Source organism: Ursus americanus, chromosome 4, assembly GCF_024610735.1.
Source record: "Ursus americanus isolate L20-20 chromosome 4, mUrsAme1.1.p, whole genome shotgun sequence".
Classification (NCBI taxonomy): Eukaryota; Metazoa; Chordata; class Mammalia; order Carnivora; family Ursidae; genus Ursus; species Ursus americanus.
The window spans coordinates 35,628,822-35,649,236 of record NC_142130.1 but is presented as its reverse complement, the minus strand read 5'-3'; the positions used below and the strand labels follow the sequence as shown (position 1 = coordinate 35,649,236).

The following is a 20,415-nucleotide window of genomic DNA, read 5'->3' as shown; positions in this document are numbered from 1 at the left end:
AATATTTCGGAATTAACTTAACTAGAGAGGGGCACCTGGGTGGCTCAGTTGTTAAGCGTCTGCCTTCAGCTCAGGGCGTGATCCCAGTGTTCTGGGATCGAGCCCCACATCAGGCTCCTCTGCTGGGATCCTGCTTCTCCCTCTCCCACTCCCCCTGCTTGTGTTCCCTCTCTCGCTGGCTGTCTCTCTTTGTCAAATAAATAAATAAAATCTTTAAAAAAAAAAAAAAACTTAACTAGAGATGTAAAGGATCTATACTCTAGAAACTACAGATCACTCTTGAAAGACATGGAAGACACAAAAAGATGGAAAAACATTCCATGCTCATGGATTGGAAGAATAAATATAGTTAAAATGTCTATGCTGCCCAGAGCAATCTACACTTTCAATGCCATCCCGATCAAAATACCAATGACATTCTTCAAGCTGGAACAAACAGCCTTTAAATTTGTGTGGAAACAGAAAAGGCCCCAAATCACCAAGGAATTGTTGAAAAGGAAAAACAAAGCTGGGGGCATCACGTTCCCTGATTTCAAGCTATACTACAAAGCTGTGATCACAAAGACAGCATGGTACCAGACAAAAAGAGACACATAGACCAATGGAACAGAATAGAGAACCCAGAAATGGACCCTTGGCTCTATGGGCAACTAATCTTTGACAAAGCAGGAAAAAACATCCAGTGGAAAAAAGATAGTCTCTTCAATAAATGGTGCTGGGAAAATTGGACAGCTATATGCAAAAGAATGAAACTTGACCACTCTCTCACACCATACACAAAGATAAACTCCAAATGGATGAAAGACCTCGATGTGAGACAGGAATCCATCAAAATTCTAGAGGAGAACATAGGCAGCAACCTCTACATCGGCCAAAGCAACCTTTTTCATGACACATCTCCAAAGGCAAGAGAAACAAAAAATAAAATGAACTTATGGGACTTCATCAAGATAAAAAGCTTCTGCACAACCAAGGAAACAGTCAAAAAAACTAAGAGGCAGCCCACAGAATGGGAGAAGATACTTGCAAATGACACTACAGATAAATGACCACACTTTTATTTTTCAGTATTTACATGGGTTCTCAGATATCTTTCTTACACAATTTTGTATCTGTTATTAGCATCCCTATTAAAATAAGTTGGTAAATTCATTTTTACTTCTAACTGCACTTTCCTCAATTTGAGTATTTCTCTGCTGACGCCCTATGTTTCCATAATACCAAGGATCCTAGGACTTGAAAACATGAAGTAAACCTGACCCACAAAATCAGGGCATCTGATCATCTGCACTAAGGAAATTGGAAATAGTAACATCTTCTAATCATTTATTGATTTATCATATATGTGGGCAGGAGCTTATATAGAACAATGTTTATGTAGCATTATTTATATTAGCAAAAAATTAGAAACACTCTAAATGTTCAATAATAGAGGATTGTTGTGGGGTTTTTTTTCAAAGATTTTATTTATTTATTTGACAGAGTGAGAGAGCACAAGCAGGGGGAGCAGTAGGGGGAAAGGTAGAAGCATGCTCCCGCCGAGCAGGGAACCTGCTGTGGGGCTCGATGAGGGGCTCGATCCCAGGACCCTCGTGTAATGATCCAAGCTGAAAGCAGACACTTAACCATCTGAGCCACCCGGGCGCCCTGGGAATTGCTTAAATAAAGTAAGATCACAGGATAAAATTCTATGCAACTGTTAAATGTCAAACTGAAGAATATCTGATGATATAGGGAAAGAGTCACCATAAAAGTAAAAAACCCAGTGTAAACTATGCAATTACAATTTTATAAAGTACATATTTGAATAGAGCCTATAGAAAAAGGTTGGAAAGTTCCTTACCAGAATGTTAAAAAGGATCCCTGTGTGGTGGTATTATGAGTGGGAATATTAATGATAATTATTTTCTTTCCATATTTTAAAATATCTCTGCAATGTGCATATACTGTTTTCATAATCAGAGAAATAATGTTATTTGAAACCAAAAGCATTTATTGAGCTTATGATTTGTGCACTACTTATATGCTATACCTCAACAAAAGGATTTTTTTTAAAGATTTAATTTATTTGAGAGAGTGAGCAAGAAAGAGAGCACATGAGCAGGGGCAGAGGGAGAGGAAGAGGGAAAAGCAGACTCCCCCGCTGAGCAGCAAGCCCGACCCGGGACTCAATCCCAGGACCCTGGGATCATGACCTGAGCCGAAAGCAGACGCATAACTGACTGAGCCACCCAGGTACCCCAACAAAAGGATTTTAAAAAATAAGAGCAGGGCACCTGGGTGGCTTAGTCAATAAAGCATACAACTCTTTATTTCAGCTGAGGTCATGGTCTCAGGATGGTGGGATCAAGCCCCACGTGGGACTCTGTGCTCAGCAAGGCATCTGTTTTTCGTTCTCCCTCTGCCCCTCCCCACTCATGTGAATGCACGCTCTCTCTCTCAAATAAATAAAATCTTTAAAAAAAATAAATAAATAAACAGGGGCGCCTGGGTGGCACAGCGGTTGAGCGTCTGCCTTCGGCTCAGGGCGTGATCCCGGCGTTATGGGATCGAGCCCCACATCAGGCTCCTCCACTGTGAGCCTGCTTCTTCCTCTCCCACTCCCCCTGCTTGTGTTCCCTGTCTCGCTGGCTGTCTCTATCTCTGTCGAATAAATAAATAAAATCTTTTTTAAAAAATAAAATAAACAAGAGCAGAGATCTTCAACAACAAGAATAAGAAAGAAAAGAAACATCTGCTGAGATAATCTCAGCCCTGGTTAGGTTTTCTTGCTCATCAAAGAAATGTTTTATAATAATTAAATTTCTTGGCTATGCCATAGAAAATATACTACTGTTTTTTTTTAAATTCTCAGATATTAATATGTTTAGTAAAATCATTTTGCAAATCATGGGTACACTAATTGCTGATCCAAAGAGGAGATTGTACTATGAGTGTACTGTCTCCCCACAGTTGACTGCAGAATCAGGAAGTAACTTGATTATGTCATACAGGTTTCCAATGTCCTAGTTCACAGGTTAAGTGAGTCATCAAGAACCGGTTGGTAAAATTCTGGTCTGACTACTTGTCCTGGACTTCATAACTCCTGACTCCACCCTTTGTCTCCAGGCTCTGCTCTGGCTGTCTGACAGCCCCACCTACTCACATAGGCTTGCAGGTTAGATGAGGAAGAGCAATGGTACTTAGAAGGAGGATTGGAACTTGACCCAAGCATACCTAGTGAAGAATTATGAATGTGAAGAATAAGAAGCCACCTGTCATCCCTGAATCTGGGTCTGATTTCAACCTATAGTCACTTTATTTTTCTTCTTATATCTGAATCAGTTATCTTTAGCTCCATTTGGAGTTATAAAGTGGTTTGCTTCATTCAGTGATGTCATTCCTCTGTCTTCTGTTTGGTTTTAGCATCGTTTTGTAACTAGAGTGGTAGAAAGGGGATGGTTTCTATCTTTGTGCTAAGAACTGTACCCCGGTCAACATTCTTTTAACCAACTCCAACACTCAAAATTACATCTGTTTATCTAGGTCTAGGTGACCTTTAACATTAGTTTAGCCTCTAGGATTTTAATTATCCTCAAATCATTCATTCCTTTCATTCAACTATTTATTGAATGCCCAGAAGTATAAGACTATGTGAGGCACCAGGGATAAAATCTTGAACAAAACAGACACAGTCTCTGCCTATGAAACTTATGGTTTAGACAGTACAGACCAAAAACATAAAAGCAAAATAAACAATTTTTAAAAAAGAAAAGAAAAGAGAAATAGGCCGTTCTAATACACTGTAGTAAAACGTCTGATAGAGAAATTACAAAGTGCTATGGGAGTAGGTAACAGAGAAACATTATATCTGAGGCAGGTGGGGGGATGGGATGAGAAATAACATTTCAGCTGAGGCCTTGTATTAGTATGTTAGGGCTGCCAGAGCAAAGTACCGCAGACCGGATGGCTTAACCAACAGAAATTTGTTTTCTCACAATTTTGGAGGCCAGAAGTTTGAGATCAAGGTGTCAGCAGAGTTGATTTCTACTGAGGCCTCCCTCGTTGGCTTTTCTGTTGTCATCTTCTCCCTTTGTCTTTCCATGGTCTTCTGTCTGTATGTTTGTGTCCTAATTTCCTCTTCTTATAAGGACACCAGTCATATTGGATGAGGGCCCACCCTAGTGACCTCATTTTAGCTTAACACATCTTTACAGCCCCAATCTTCAAATACAGTCACATTCTGAGGTACTGGGGATTAGGGCTTCAACATATGAATTGGGAGGGACGGACATAACATAGCCAGCAACAGGCCTGACTGATAAAGAGGAGTCAGACAGGCAAATGGAAGCACAGAGAAAGGTTCCCAGCATAAGCAAAGAGGCAAAGAGAAGGGTGCCTTAGGAGAATTTAGCAAGAACCAAATCAGAAATGTCTTATAAGCCATGTTAAAGAGTGACAGCTGTATCCTGAGAACAATAGAATGCTATTGAAGGGTTTTAACTAAGGAAACAATACAATCGGATTTGCCTTTTAGAAGACATATTTGGCTGTTGTATAAGAATGGAGCATAGTCAAAGAGGGGGAGACTGGAGAAGCTACTGCAGTTATTCAGGAGACACATAATCATGGCCCGAATGGGGGTGGTGCAATCCAGATGGAAAGAAGTAGATGGAGTCCACTGTAACTGACAGGAGATGGTGATTACTTGAAGAGGAGGCTGAGAGTGAGCAAACTGTGGAGAGTGACACCCATCTTTCCAAGCTGGGAAATGAGAGGACCAAGGCATGGGACACAGAAGGAGAAGAACCAGAATATGGAGGGGGTCATCAGAAGTAGACCCTGCAACCAAGAGACCATCCAGCATTACCTACCCAATAGCTCCACTAAGGACCACATTTTATTTTTTTTTTATTAATAATGATTTTTTATTATATTATGTTAGTCACCATACAGTACATCCCCGGTTTTCGATGTAAGGCTCGATGATTCATTAGTTGTGTATAACACCCAGTGCACCATGCAATATGTGCCCTCCTTACTACCCATCACCGGTCTATCCCATTCCCCCACCCCCCTCCCCTCTGTAGCCCTCAGTTTGTTTCTCATAGTCCATAGTCTCTCATGTTTCATTCCCCCTTCTGATTACCCCCCCTTTCTTTATCCCTTTCTTCCCCTACTGATCATTCTAGTTCTTATGTTCCATAGATGAGAGAAATCATATGATAGTTGTCTTTCTCTGCTTGACTTATTTCACTAAGCATTATCTCCTCCAGTGCCGTCCATGTTGTAGCAAATGTTGAGAACTCATTCTTTCTGATTGCTGAGTAATATTCCATTGTATATATGGACCACAACTTCTTAATCCAGTCATCTGTTGCAGGGCATCTCGGCTCCTTCCACGATTTAGCTATTGTGGACATTGCTGCTATGAACATTGGGGTGCATATGGCCCTTCTCTTCACTACGTCTGTATCTTTGGGGTAAACACCCAGTAGTGCAATGGCTGGATCATAGGGTAGCTCAATTTTTAACTTTTTAAGGGACCTCCACACGGTTTTCCAGAGTGGCTGTACCAACTTGCATTCCCACCAACAATGTAGGAGGGATCCCCTTTCTCCACATCGTCTCCAACAATTGTTGGACCACATTTTATATCAGAAAAAGAAAGAAGAAAAAAGATACTTAGGTACCCACCCTGGTTTGGTTATAACGATGAGGCTTTTTAATCTCACCAACCTCAAATATTAAAAATTAATCCAAAAACCCAAATGCAGTCTTCCAATCTGTTTTATTTTCTTCGTCTCTCTTTATATTTCTAGATCCTTCAAAGATGCAGCTGAGGATGCAAAATGTAAGGATAGTTGCTAGGATATCTGGAAATGAAAATACGACTAGCTTCCATTTATGGGACAGTACATATGCCAGACACTGGCTGAAATGTTCCACATACATTTTCTATTTAACCTTCACAGCTCTGTGAGGTAGTTATTATTATTTATATTTCACAGACAATGAAACTGGTGCTCAAAAGAGCAAAGTCATGTGCCCAGGGTTACAGAACCAGACAGATTCTTGAACACAGCCATCTCTGACTCCAAAGCCCATTGTATTAACCTCTATGCTTTCTACCTCCAGTGAGCTCTCCTTTGAAACATTGGATGAATTTAAATCCATCTCATAAAAGCCTTCTCACCAGTTAAGTACATTTTCACTGAAAATTAAGAAAGTATCCTTAGTAAAAACATCCCACAGACTTGAGCTCCATTTTAGAATATAGTGTGAATAATGCCCCTGGAATTGTGTAACCTAGCATCCTCATAACTGTACCGACTTAGATCAAACTACTAGGACTTCAGCCTAAATTCAGACCAGGCATACAGACTGCCCGACAACTCATTTTTAAGAACAGATTAGATGAGTGACTGAGCAAACTGTCAAAACATCTGCAACAGCCCTTGGCCAGCCGAGCAGAGAATCTGAAGCCCAGCTGATCATCAGGACTGCCCATCTGTGAGAAAGGTTTATGGAAGAATGTCTAAAGGAGATCCAATGAATCTAGTGTTCTGGATACTTTCGATTTTATCTTTGATTTAAGTGAGCACAAGGGATTTTCATGCTGATCATTTTACTAAAATTGCTTTTGCTGAACTGCCCTTCAGCCAGTATATAAGAAACAGGATTTCTAAGTCTTGTGGAACTTGCATTTACCATAGGGATATGTTGAAGACAGCTCCGTCAATGCTTTCCGTCTCTCCTTTTTGTAGGCCTATGGAGGGAATGTCCATCAGGCCTTGCCATCAGGGAATAGCTGTGTTTATCAAAAGAAACTGGTTTGTTTTTATTTTCTCTTCCTTATGAAATGTTTAATTAATCTTGTTTCCCTCTTTGTGTTGGCTCCAAGGACCTTAAAATCCAAATCTGTAGCTTGCCTCTGACAACTAACCCTACCTTAGAAAAGCCAGCATTTACTGTAATACCCGCACCTTGGTTTCAATTTTTTTTTCTTCTTACTCTTATTTTCCTTCTCGCCTCCATTTCCAATTTCCTCAATTACATATGGTAAAAGTTCATATTGTTGCTGTGTTTGAAGCACCTAGGCATGTCGATTCAAATCCTTTTTAGAATATTGCAGGGTAAAAATGGAAAATCAGTTCAAGACAGAAAGTCGAAGGTTGTGATTAGGGTTGTGTGAATTATATTTAAACCCAGATATGTAAAGAAAGATAACCCAGGCCAAATGATGGTTCTGTTTGTAAAGTCAAACCCCACTTTAGTTGTTTCACCTGGTTCTGGCCAGGTCCCTGGCTTGTCCTCAGTTGCTGCCCATAACAGAGATTGCCAAGGCTCTGGCTACTCACCATTGGCAGGGGTGCCAGTGAGCTGCTTGTCTCTCTGGAGCATAGCCATTTTCTGTATGAAAATACTGAAAAGATTTCTCAACTTATCTGGAAAATATAAGCCCAGTTTATCTGTAGAAAGAAAAGGAGAGAGGGGAAAGAAAAGAAAAATATGACCCTTACCATTCTTGCATCTGTGAAACTGTGTTTTATCATTAGAGAGACACAAATAGGCAGATGGGCACCACAAGGAGTTACAACCTATTGGCAAAGTGATTGCTCGTAAACCATGGGAAGTTCCCAAGTTGTGGAGCAACATTTTTTTTAAGTGTTTGAGAAAGAGTTTGGTTTTCCGGAGGAGCTAGAAGGGTGGGATCCAGACAGAAATTTTGGGCAATAATTTGGTAAGGGTGTGATGAAACTTTGATGGAGTGCCATCCGTGAAACAGCAAGGAAGGGTGAATTTGAGAGACCTTGTGAAATCATAACTGCCAGTATATTTGAGTGGTTCCCGGCAATAGCGCCCCTGGGTTTCTGTGCGCTGAGCCTTGAAGTTAGAGTTTTCTAGTATCTCAGAAGTATTGTGCCAAGACTTCATTTATTCAGTTTCGTGTAAGGTTTTTATTGCTAATATTCTATTTCAGTCTTCAGAAGGTCCCTCTGTAAGAATACACTATTTCCAAATATCGATGAATACACTATTTCCAATATCAGTGAAGAGTTTTAAAGTTTAACTCTGCCTTCACTTCCTTCCCAGGGCGGCTGGTTCCATGCAAGGGAGAAGGAACACTGGAAAGGTTAAAATGGTGTAGCATAGGCCGGGAAAGTAGGTTTATCTTTTTTTGTAATCAAGTGCCCTACAGAAGCTTTGATTGCTGGGGCATCCACTTCAAAGAAGCATCCACTTCAAAGATGGCTATCTTGAATAAACTCATTGCCAGCCCCAGACAAGATAAAGAGCCAGGCCACTCCTCCCACCCCTCACCCCCACCAAAGCTCCTCTGTTTTAGAGATCTTGGTCAGTTTCAACAACAGAGCATTTGGGCTATTTATTTTTTCTCTTACCACAATATAAATTCCTGCTTTTACGTTTTAAATTCACCAATAAAGAATGACCCTGCAAAAATCTCACCCTCGACCTTAATAAAAGCAGAACCCCGGGCACACGCTTGCCCTCTCTTATGCTCCCTCTCTACTTCTCTGCCTGTAACTTTGCTGTGTGGCCCCACATGTGTCATGTAACTTCCAGGACACGTAAATAGTATACTTTTTTCCCCAAAAAAATATACTGCTGCTGAGGGTGTCTTGCAATCATAATAAGAACCACAGGCTGAAAAAAAGAAAAAAGAAAAAGAACCACAGGGCTGATCTGGCCACACACTGGTTATCTATAGGGTACATAAAACAAATGGAAATGACACAGAAGACAAAGGGACTCCACAGGTTGTGGAGAAATACTGATCAGTTTGGGTTTTGATAGGTGATGTGGTAGTGTTATAACTATGATTGAAGAGCTCCACCTGCCCAGGCACAGAATCCTCAGCTACAACTGGGGGCCTGGTCACTGGCCTAAGACAAACACTTTTCAGTACCAGCACATTACATGCCCCCGACTGGATGTTCCGCAACACGAACCCAGGACCCATGCATGTGACTTGATTGGAATACCACGTGTTACGAACATTTGCTTTAACTCTTTCCTTGAGCTGTTTTCACTTTGTAAAAATGGCTGCCTTCTAAAAATGAACTGTTCTTCCAGATTTCCAACTGTTCACCTCCCTAATGCATCTGTAAACTCAGGACACCAACACTGTAAGTTGCTAGGCCTCTAAATTTAGTACACACAAGAATCATCTAGGGAGCTTCTTTAAAATGCAGATTCTGGGGCTTACCCCCAAGGGATGTTAATTTAATAAATATGGGATAGAGCTCAGGAAGCATCCCAGGGGGTTCAGATGGTATGTTGGGAAGTACTGCTAAGTTGAACCCAGCATTACAATCCACAAAGCCAAACTCATAATTAACATTTCCCAAGAATCCTATGCTTATGCATGAGTCGATTTTTCCAAGGGTGTAAACTGACACAAAGTCATGTTGGGAGATGCCTGTGATCCCAGTGTGTGTTTGGGCGAGGGCAGAATTTTCTCCCTAGGGAGAGGTGCAGCAACTTTGATTGCTTAATATTACTCCACCCTGGCATTTATTATTAGTCATAAAAATAGACAGCCAACTCCAGTATTGCCAGTTCATTTCATGAGATCCACGGTGGGTAGACCCCTACAATTCACTTCCCTGTCCACTCAAAGGGCAAATGTGCAACCCAACTCTTAGACCAGCTCCTGAGCAAAAGTTTGAATGATCCCTGAGGTCAGACAAGCTTTTCTGCATTGTTTTGAGATTACCCAAAAGCCACCAGGGTTGTGGAGATCACCAGTTCCTTTATCCTGTGGAGAAGGAGGAGGGGAATGATTGCTGTTACACTCACTTTTGAACTGAGAAAAACTGTAGGTTCCTGAAAGATTTATTCTTGAAGGATGACAACCTTGTTGTTTCTACAACCCTCCAAACTATGTTCCCAACCTCACCTAGTGTCCTGGCACCAAAAGGGGTACCCTGGGGCCAGCATGGCACCCAGACTTGTTGGCTTGAAATACGTGAGTCCCACCTTCAGTCTCAGCACACCTGTATAAGCCTCTTCGAAGTTAGCCAAGTCAAGGACCATAAAAGCAGATATGGGTCAAAAGCCACCTTATACCCCATCCCAGCTTTCCCTACCCCTAGTGCATCTCCATGCCTACTCCGCTGCAAGGCACTCACCTCTAACTCATGAAGTCCAGAACTCACCTTTTGGGAGTGTCATGAACACGCTGTGAAGGCACACACATGAGTTGTGTCTCTCCACAATGTCTGCTTTATTTAGTCATAAAGCAAAGTTAACATAATGATAAAGCAGGTTCAGGATTCTAAACTCAATGACATTTCACCACATGTTTAACTTGTCTTCTTACGTGTCACACGAAGCAAAGCACAAGACAAGTCACACAACAAACAAGATAGAACGGGGTTAGGAGGTTAACAAACCAAACACAAAGTCAGTCTGTGAACGCACAGTTGAGGTAAGGCCTCGGTCCGGTACAGATCAGCTCTTGGCACTTAACTGCTTCTTAAGTTCAAGCAGTGAAAGATCTCTGTTCTTTTCGGAGATTGATCAGGCAGAGCCCTTCGGTGGCAGCTCCCTTTCTGAAATGGTCAGACACAGAGGGGTCAGTGTCTAAGGAGTCTGACTTGCAAAAATCCTCTTTTTAAAGGCATTTAATCAATCTTGGCCTTTGCAGACCTCCTCCATATCTGCTGGTTATCAGTTCTGAGTGTGTCAACAGCTGGTGCTGGTCTCTGTGATATCTGGTGTTAGCTGCAATGCCCTTAGTGGCTTGAGTTGTGGCTTGACACAGGCCCCTGCTTGACCTTAGTGACTCCATTTTGCTCTCTACAGGGGATCTCCTTGGGGGCCTCACTCTCTGCTCATTACTGGCAACCGCCACCAATGGAAAGCCAGAGCCCTCCGTGGCCAGAATTTTTTTTTTCCTTTGCCTTGACTTGGCTAGAATTTTTGTTACCTTTTGCAATGGAAATATTTTTCTTGCAGTTTCAAGAATTTTCCGTGGGCAGAGAAGTCAGGGATGTCCAGGAAACTCCAAGAAGCTAGAATACCATGTATCGAATAATTAGGATGGTATTGGCTAAGAAATACTTTCATATGTACCATCTACTGTTTAAAAAAATATTTTATTTATTTATTTGAGAGAATGATTGAGCAAAAAAGAGAGAGAGCAGGGGGAGGAGCAGAGGGAGAGGGAGAAGCAGACTCCTCACTGAGCAGGGAGCCCAACGATCCTGGGACTCTATCCTGGGACTCCAGGATCATGACCTGAGCCAAAGGCAGACACTTAAATGATTGAGCCACCCAGGCACCCATGTACCTTCTACTTTTTAAAAGAATAACTATCAGCTCAATTAATGATAATCATTTAACATCATACTTAATGGTGAAAAGCTGAAAGCTTTCCTTTTAAGATCAGGAAAGACAAGGGTGCCCACTCTCACCATTTTATTCAATATAGTCTGGAAGTCCTAGCCAAAGCAATTAGGGGGGAAAAAGGCATGGAATGGAAGAAGTAAAATGTCTCTCTTTGCAGATTATATGATATATAGAGAAAACTCTAAAGATCCCATCAAAAAAAGTGTTACAACTAATAAACAAATTCAGAAAAGTTGCAGGATTTAACATCAATATAAAAAAATCAGTTGCATTTCTATACACTACTAATGAACTCTCAGAAAGAAATTAAGAAAACAATCCCATTTACAATAGTATCAAACGGAATAAAATACTTAGGTACTGATTTAACTGAGGAAGTGAAAGATTGGCACCTTAAAAAGTATAAAACATTGACCAAAGAAATTGAGGAAGACAAAAATGGAAAGATATCCTGTTTTCATGAACTGGAAAAAATTAATATTGTTAAAATGCCCATACTATCCAAAGTAATCTACAGATTCAATGCAACCCCTATCAATATTCCAATGGCATTTTTCAGAGAATTTTTTTAATCCTAAAATTTGCATAGAACCACAAAAGACCCCAAATAGCCAAAGCAATCTTGAAAAAGAAAAACAAAGCTGGAGGCATCATACTTCCTAAATAAAGACTATATTACAAAGCTAATAATCAAAACAGTATGGTATTGGCATAAAAACAGACAACACAGATCAATGGAACAGAATAGAGAGCTCAGAAATAAACCCACCCATATATAGTCAATTAATTTTTTAAGCTTTTATTTAAATTTCAGTTATTTAACATACAGTATAATATTAGTTTCAGGTGTACATGGTCAATTAATTTTTGACAAAGGAGCCAAAATATACAATGGGGAAAAATAGACTCTTCAATGAATGGTGTTGGAAAAACTGGAGAGCCACATGCAAAAGAAAGAAATTGAACCCCTATCTCACACCATGTATAAAAATCAACTCAAAATGGGTTAAAGACTTGAACATAAGACCTGAAACTGTAAAACTTCCAGAAGAAAACATATCCCCATAAGCTCCTTGACATTGGTCTGGGTGATGATTTTTTTAGATTTCACACCAAAAGCAAAGGTTAAAAAAGCAAAAATCGGTAGGAGAAGAAAGGGATAAAGAAAGGGGGGTAATCAGAAGGGGGAATGAAGTATGAGAGACTACGGACTCTGGGAAACAAACTGAGGGCTTCAGAGGGGAGGGGTGTGGGGGAATGGGATAGGCTGGTGATGGGTAGTAAGAAGGGCACGTATTGCATGGTGCACTGGGTGTTATATGCAAATAATGAATCATCCAACTTTACATCAGAAACCAGGGATGTACTGTATGGTGACTAACATAATATAATAAAAAAAAATTTTTTTAAAGCAAAAATAAACAAGACTACATCAAACTAAAAAGCTTCTGCACAGCAAAGGCAACAATTATCAAAATGAAAAGGTAACCTATAGAATGGGAGAAAATATTTGCAAACCACACATCCAATAAGGAGCTAATATCCAAAATATCAAGGAACTCATACAACTCAATAGCAAAAAAACAACCCATTTTAAAAATGGGCAAATGACCCGAATAAACATTTTTCCAAAGAAGACATACAAATAGCCAAGAGGTACTTGAAAAGGTACTCGCAAGATCACAAATCATGAGAGAAATGCAAATCAAAACTACAATGAGATAATCTCACACCTGCTAGGATGTCTACTATCAAAAAAACAAAAGGGGTACCTGGCTGGCTCAGTCAGTAGAGTATGTGACTCCTGATCTTGGGGTCATGGGTTCAAGCCCCATGTTGGGCATAGAGCTCAGTTTTAAAAAACTTTTTAAAGATAAGAGATATGACAGAATATAATTCAGCCATAAAAAAGAAGGAAATCCTGCTACATGTGACAACATGGATGGATTTCAAGGGCATTAAGCTAAGTGAAGTAAGTCAGACAGAGAAAGACAATATATGTGTAATCTTAAAAAAATGGAACTCATAGAAACAGAAAGTAAATTGGTGGTTGCTAGGGGAAGGGGTGGGTGGGTGAAAGTAGTTAAAGGTATAAACTTCCAGTTATGAGATTAATAAGTTCTGGGAATGTAATGTACAGCATGGTGTCTATAGTTAATAATACTGTATTGTATACTCGAAAGTTGCTGAGAGTAAATGTTTAAAATTCTCACCACAAAAAAGAAGTAACTATGTGAAGTGGTGGTTGTGTTAACCTTATTGTGATACTCATTTTGAAATATGTACATATGTCAAATCATCACACCTTAAACTTATACAATGCTATATGTCAATAATATCTCAATAGGGGCGCCTGGGTAGCACAGTCGTTAAAGCGTCTGCCTTCGGCTCAGGGCGTGATCCCGGCGTTCCGGGATCGAGTCCCACATCGGGCTCCTCCGCTGGGAGCCTGCTTCTTCCTCTCCCACTCCCCCTGCTTGTGTTCCCTCTCTCTCTGGCTGTCTCTATCTCTGTCAAATAAATAAAATCTTTAAAAAAAAATATCTCAATAAAGTTGAGGGAAAAAAGAGAAGAGATAACAAACGCTGGCTAGGATGTGAAGGAAAGTAACCTTGTACAGTTGGGAGGAAGGTAAACTGGTATAGCCATGATGGAAAACAGTAGGAGGTTCCTTAGGAAATTAAAAATAGAACTACCATATCATCCTGCAGTCCAATTTCTAGATATATATTCAAAGAAAACAAATCACTATCTCAAAGAGATATCTATGTTCCCATGTTCGTTGCAGCAATATTCATAATAGCCAAAGTATGGAGACAATCTGTCTGTTGACAACTGAATGCACAAAGAAAATGTGAACACACACAACACACGAATATTATTCTGCCTTAAAAGAAGGAAACCCTGCACATGGATGAATTTGGAGGGCATCGTGCTAAATGAAATAAGCCAGACAGAGAAAGACAAACCCTGCACGGTATCACTTATATGTGGAATCTAAAAAAAAAAAAAAGTCGAACTTGTAGAAACAGTAAAATGGTGGTTGCTAGAGGGGGCACCTGGGTGGCTCAGCTTTTGATTTTGGCTCAGGTCATGATCTCAGCGTTGTGGGATCTGGCCCCTGAGTTGGGCTCCATGCTCAGTGGCAAGTCTGCTTGAGATTCTCTCTCTCCCCTTCCCTCTGCCCCCCACCTACTCTCTCTCTTTCTTTCCTGTCTCTAAAATAAATAAACAAATCTTTTTAAAAAATGATGGTTCCTAGAAGCTGGGACTGGAGAAAATAGTGAAAGGCTGGTAAAAGGCTATAAGTTTCCAGTTATAATATGAATAAGATCAGAGGATCTAATGAATAACATGGTAACTAGCTGATAATTCTGTATTGTATAACTGAAATTTGCTAAGAGAGTAGAACTTAAGTGTTGTCACACACACAAAGGTAACTATGTGAGGTGATGGATAGATGGATATATTCATTACCTCTGTGAGAATTCTTTCACAATGTGTATGTACATCAAATCATTGCAATGTACACTTTAAATGTATTATAATTTTGTCAATCATACCTCAACAAACCTGCAAGAACCATTAAAGAAGATTTAATGCAGACAATAACCAATCACAAAATTGTATATTTAAATAGAGCTTATAATCTAGAGAAAATGTAAGTGAATATAAACACCTGGGGACAATTAGATACATTTTTTGTTAAGTTTTCAACTATTCTCTAAAATTATTTATTCCAACATTGTTTTTTCCATAATATAAAACTACCTCCTTCCTTGTGAGCAACTTTTGCCAACTTTAGACTTTTGGAACAGATAGAGATGGGTCCCTGAGGAAGGCTGGAGGTAGAAGAAACGTCTAGTCTAACAAAGTCAGAATGAGTTTTTGAAACAAGGAAACGCCAGCTTTAACATGTAAATAAGGTAGGTGATCACCAAACTGATGTGATCAATAGATACTACGAACACTCTACTTCCCAAAATGTATTTTTATCACATGCATAAAACTTCATCATTATTTCTTCATCTCAGCCAAAATGTCAATATTCATGGGTGATTTTTGTTAGTCACCTATACTTTTTTATGAAAGATTTGCAAATTCTTTTGTAAGAGTAAGTTTTAATAGATGAGATTGGGAAAATAGGTGAGTACAGTAATACCTAAGGGGGTTGGGGGAGGGATGGAAATCTGAGAGCCACACAATTTTGGCTACAGCACTTCCTAGGTCCACATAACTGGTTACAAGCATGGCATTTAATGCCTTTACCAACAGCAGACCTATGTACACAATAGGAACATTGTTCTTAGGGACACGAGAAGGACAAAGTTAACACCCATATACCCCTTCCTTCCACATATCTTACTCTTTGGATCTAGACTTCCTTGGCAAGACACCTGAAGTTGATGGTGAAACCTGAACTCCCATGAATTGTTGATGGGACATTAAACGGCACAACCACATTGGAAATTATTTGGCAGTTTCTAATACAGTTAAACATACACCTTCCTTATATCCCAGGATTTCCACTCCTCAGTCTATACTTCAAGAGAAATGACTTGTTTATAGTAGATTTATCCAAAATAGCCCAATATAGAAATAACCCAAATGCCCATTGGTAGAATAAACAAATATGGCATATTCATACAATAGAATACCATACAGAAATAAAGGAGCAAACTATTTGATAAAAGCAACAACATGAATGAGTGTCAAAAACATTTTGCTGAGCAAAAGAAGCCAAACACAAAAGAATATCTCCAGTATGAGATTTCACTCATATGTGGAATTTAAGAAACAAAACAGATGAACATAGGGGAAGGGAAGGAAAAATAACATTAGATAAAAACAGAGAGGGAAGCAAACCAGAAGAGACTCTCAACTATAGGGAACAAACTGAGGGTTGCTGGAGGGGAGGTGGGTAAGGGGAAGGGATAATTGGGTGATGGGCATTAAGGAGGGAATGTGATGTAATGAGCATTGGGTGTTATATGCAACTGATGAATCACCAAATTCTACCTCTGAAACTAATAATACATTATACATTAACAAAACTGAATTTAAATTTTAAAAAAGAAAATCTATAATAAGAGTCTACTTATTTGAAATTTAAAAACTGGAAAAGTACTGGTTGAGCAGACTGTAATGACTGGGAAGGGGTATGAGGGAACTTTCTGGGATGATGGAAATATTTCTCAAACCCATTGTATGGGTGTATACAACTGCCAAAATTTAAGCACATTATTATTGAGCTGTGCACTGAAAATGTGCGCATCTTGCCACATGTAAATCGTGCTTCAATTAAAAAAAAGGGGGGGAAGAATCCCACATGGAACCCCAAATACATGGAATCCAGATGGGAACTGGGGACTTCCCAGCCAAAAAGATCCAGTTTGGAGAGGAGGAAACTCCATGCCTCCCCAGGAGTTTGGCTGAGCCCTAAGGGCTCACTCTCTTGATTCCCTTCTGTCCACTGACAATGAGCTCCCTCTCGAAAATAAATAAATAAAAACAAATAAATAAAGATTTAAAAAAATTCCACTTCTAGGAGTGGATTTTGTAAGTTTAGTCAACTTTCTGTTAGTTTGACTTTATTCAAATTCTCAGAGAGCAGTCTCATCCTAAATCACAGGCTGGCTCTCTTGGCACCTGGCTAGCTGAACTGTCTCCCTTTCTCTCTGAATGCAGAATACAAACTGCTTTTCTCAAGCCCCGATGCCAACACCCAGATCACAGAATCACAGCTTTCTCCCCAAAAGGCCTGGACAAGGAAATTCTTTCATAAGAATAGAGCACTCCTTCTTTTTTTTTTTTTTTAAGATTTTATTTATTTATTTGAGATGACAGAGATAGCCAGCGAGAGAGGGAACACAAGCGGGGGGAGTGGGAGAGGGAGAAGCAGGCTCCCAGCAGAGAAGCCTGATGTGGGGCTCGATCCCAGAACGCGCGGGGATCACGCCCTGAGCCGAAGGCAGACGTTAACGACTGAGCCACCCAGGCGCCCCTAGAGCACTCCTTCTGAAAGGAGTTCTTTCAGAGAACTCCCTCTTCTCTGTGCTTAGCCACACCACTCTGGTTGAGCAGAGGCAAAGCCTTTCTGGGCAGCTGACTGCTCTTCCCCTCTCCCCCATTTCCTCTCATCCTTGCCTCTAGGCCCCGGGGGAGCTCTGAGAAACCTTTAGAGTCCCTTGAGGGCAATTTGAAAACCACTGCACTAACTTGCCAGAGGAAAGACGGACAAAAGTTGCGTTTGAGAAAGGAGCCATTCGCCTTGCATACGGAGTTGGGGTAGAGCAAGGAGAGCGGAGATTGTAGTTCCAGGAGTGTTGGTGGCACTGGACGCTTTGGCGTCTGCTACGGTCACAGGCAGCTACCCACCAGCTGCCTCAACAGTCCACGTGCATCTCTAACATAAAAACATCCACTGAACAGGGATCCTCCTGGTTATCCAAACAAAACACCTCCATCAGCCACTCATTCCCTTTTTCTTGTCCCGGCTTCCCTCCTAATACTGTTTTTATAAATCGTCATACCCATTCCTCTCCAAGCCACTTGACACAACATCGGGTCAGGACTAACTTTTCACTATTCCACTACGAAAACTCCCTAATCAGTCTTTCTGTCTTTAGGATCTTGTCCCTCAATCCAGCCTACACATTGCTGCTGATTTTATCTTTCTAAAGCACACATGGTTTCTGTACAGCTCAAAAATGTTAGCGACCTCTGTTACCTAACAACTAAAGTATAAAATCTTTCACCTGTTTTCTATGACCTATCTTCAATCAACCTTACTTCTTACTTTTCCCCTCACCATGAGCATAGCCAGGAGAAGTAATTTTGTCCTTGGGGGCACACACTTCAAATGGGGTCTTTACAACCATTTCTAAAGCAACGTGTTGATGCGGTGGAAAATATTAGAGGAAGCAGTATAAAAGCAAGACCAAGAGACAAATAAACAAGGTTTTTAAAAGGTAGTGCTTTTTTTACCTCAGCTTTTTTTTTGGGGGGGGGGTGTAACTTACATACAGTAAAGTCTACCCATTTTAAGTGTACAATTTGATGAATTTGGATAATTGTATACCATTGTATAACCACCACCCCAACCAGATATAGAATAGTTCCATCTCCTGAAAACATTTCTTGTGTCCCTTTGCAGTAGTAGATCCTTCTCCCACCCCCAGCCGGAGGCAACCTCTGATCTGTTTTTGTCACTTTAATTTTTATTAACAGAGATATTAATTTTTGTGCTTTTCTTTTCTGCACTTCCTTGTATGTGACTCTTCCCTATCAGAGGCATCCATACTACCTTAAGAAGAGTTAGGATATTACAGTAGAAATGCAAAGACAAAAGCAATATTTACTTTGGGTCAGTTATTGCTTCTAAAAGAAATTTTTGAGAATCAACAGGGAATACCCAAGAGTAACAGGCATAGACTCTAGAAAAAGAACAGAAGATATGCTGCTTACCCCATGCCTGACCACTGGGGGGATTAGACCTGAACTAGTTGGTGAACAGAGAGGTGGAAATGGACTGTGGCCTTGAAAAAAAAAAGTTGAAGACCTGGATACGAGAGGACCTGACTTAGAAAGGTCACAGGAAGATGTCTAGGTTTATCTGTGGCCAGAGCTAAGTCTTAAGATGCCTTGTGGCCTCTTGAGTGAGCACCATGTCATTCACATTTGCTATTTTTCTCAATACATGGATGAAGGCATTCCATGGACATCCATCTGCCTAGCACCCCTTAGATTATCCAGGAAGACACCACTTATCTCCAAAAATTTGTCAAGCACCTGCCAAACTTTATAAGGAATGAAGTATCTTTCTAATATATAATTTATATAACATATTGCATATTAATTATAATATGAAAGTATTAATATATAATATAATAATAAACAGTTTGCAAAATATAGTTAGGGATAAAGTGAAGCATATAATAGATTATGTGGTAGAGTACCATTTGTACCATTTATGGAAGAAAAGTATATACACACGTATTTGAATGTATGTAGTTAATTATTTATATATTCGTGCAGTAGGATATGAAGGATAAAGAAGCTGGTGACAGGGGCGCCTGGGTGGCTCAGTCATTAAATGTCTGCCTTCGGCTCAGGGCGTGATCCCGAAGTCCTGGGATCGAGCCCCGCATCAGACTCCTCCACTGGGAGCCTGCTTCTTCCTTTCCCACTCCCCCTGTTGTGTTCCCTCTCTCGCTGGCTGTCTCTCTGTCAAATAAATAAATAAAATCTTAAAAAAAAAAAAAAGAAGCTAGTGACAGTAGTCTCTAGAGAATAGAAGGGTGGCTGAGGAATAGAGTGGGTGAAGAATTCCTTATATTCTCCCTTAAACTCTTTTGTTCCATTTGAACATTTTAATCATGTGTACGTGTTATATACTCAAAAATTGAATAAAATAATGCAGATAAATATTCACGCAAAACAGCAATTTTACTTCTAGATAATTCCCTCCAGAAGCCATCGCACATGTATAAAAGGGGAAAAAATGCAATATTGTTTATAAGGGTTAAAAGACTAGAAAGAACAGGGGCGCCTGGGTGGCACAGCGGTTAAGCGTCTGCCTTCGGCTCAGGGCGTGATCCTGGCGTTGTGGCATCGAGCCCCACATCAGGCTTCTCTGCTATGAGCCTGCTGCTTCTTCCTCTCCCACTCCCCCTGCTTGTGTTCCCTCTCTCGCTGGCTGTCTCTATCTCTGTCAAATAAATAAATAAAATCTTTAAAAAAAAAAAACTAGAAAGAACAAAAGTCTTCATCGGTAGGGGAATAAGTATGTAAAATGTGGAATAGCATATAGCAGTTAGATAGAGAGAATAGATGATAGATAGATAGATAGATAGATAGATAGATAGATAGATAGATAGATATAGGCAGACAGATAAATCTATCATCGAATAACAGTTAAAGGAAATAAACTAGATTGGTCAATCTGTGTATCAACACGGAACAACTCAAAAACATGTTAAGCAGAAAAAAAGCATATATAGAGTATATGTTTAGCATACAACTTAAGTAAATTTTTAAAAACACACTAAGTAAATG

At 40.1% G+C, this 20,415-nt stretch overlaps 1 long non-coding RNA gene and 1 other non-coding gene across 2 annotated transcripts; one reads left to right on the top strand and one right to left on the bottom strand.

Moving 5' to 3' along the window:
• Positions 1-6,989: 6,989 nt before the first annotated feature.
• On the bottom strand, positions 6,990-20,011 carry LOC148110236 (uncharacterized). Its single transcript, XR_015724198.1, has 2 exons — positions 10,429-20,011; positions 6,990-7,451 (listed from the first exon to the last, which is right to left on the bottom strand). It is a non-coding gene; the product is annotated as an uncharacterized LOC148110236 (long non-coding RNA).
• On the top strand, positions 13,129-13,201 carry TRNAR-CCU (transfer RNA arginine (anticodon CCU)). The gene has a single exon. It is a non-coding gene; the product is annotated as a tRNA-Arg (tRNA).
• Positions 20,012-20,415: the final 404 nt, after the last annotated feature.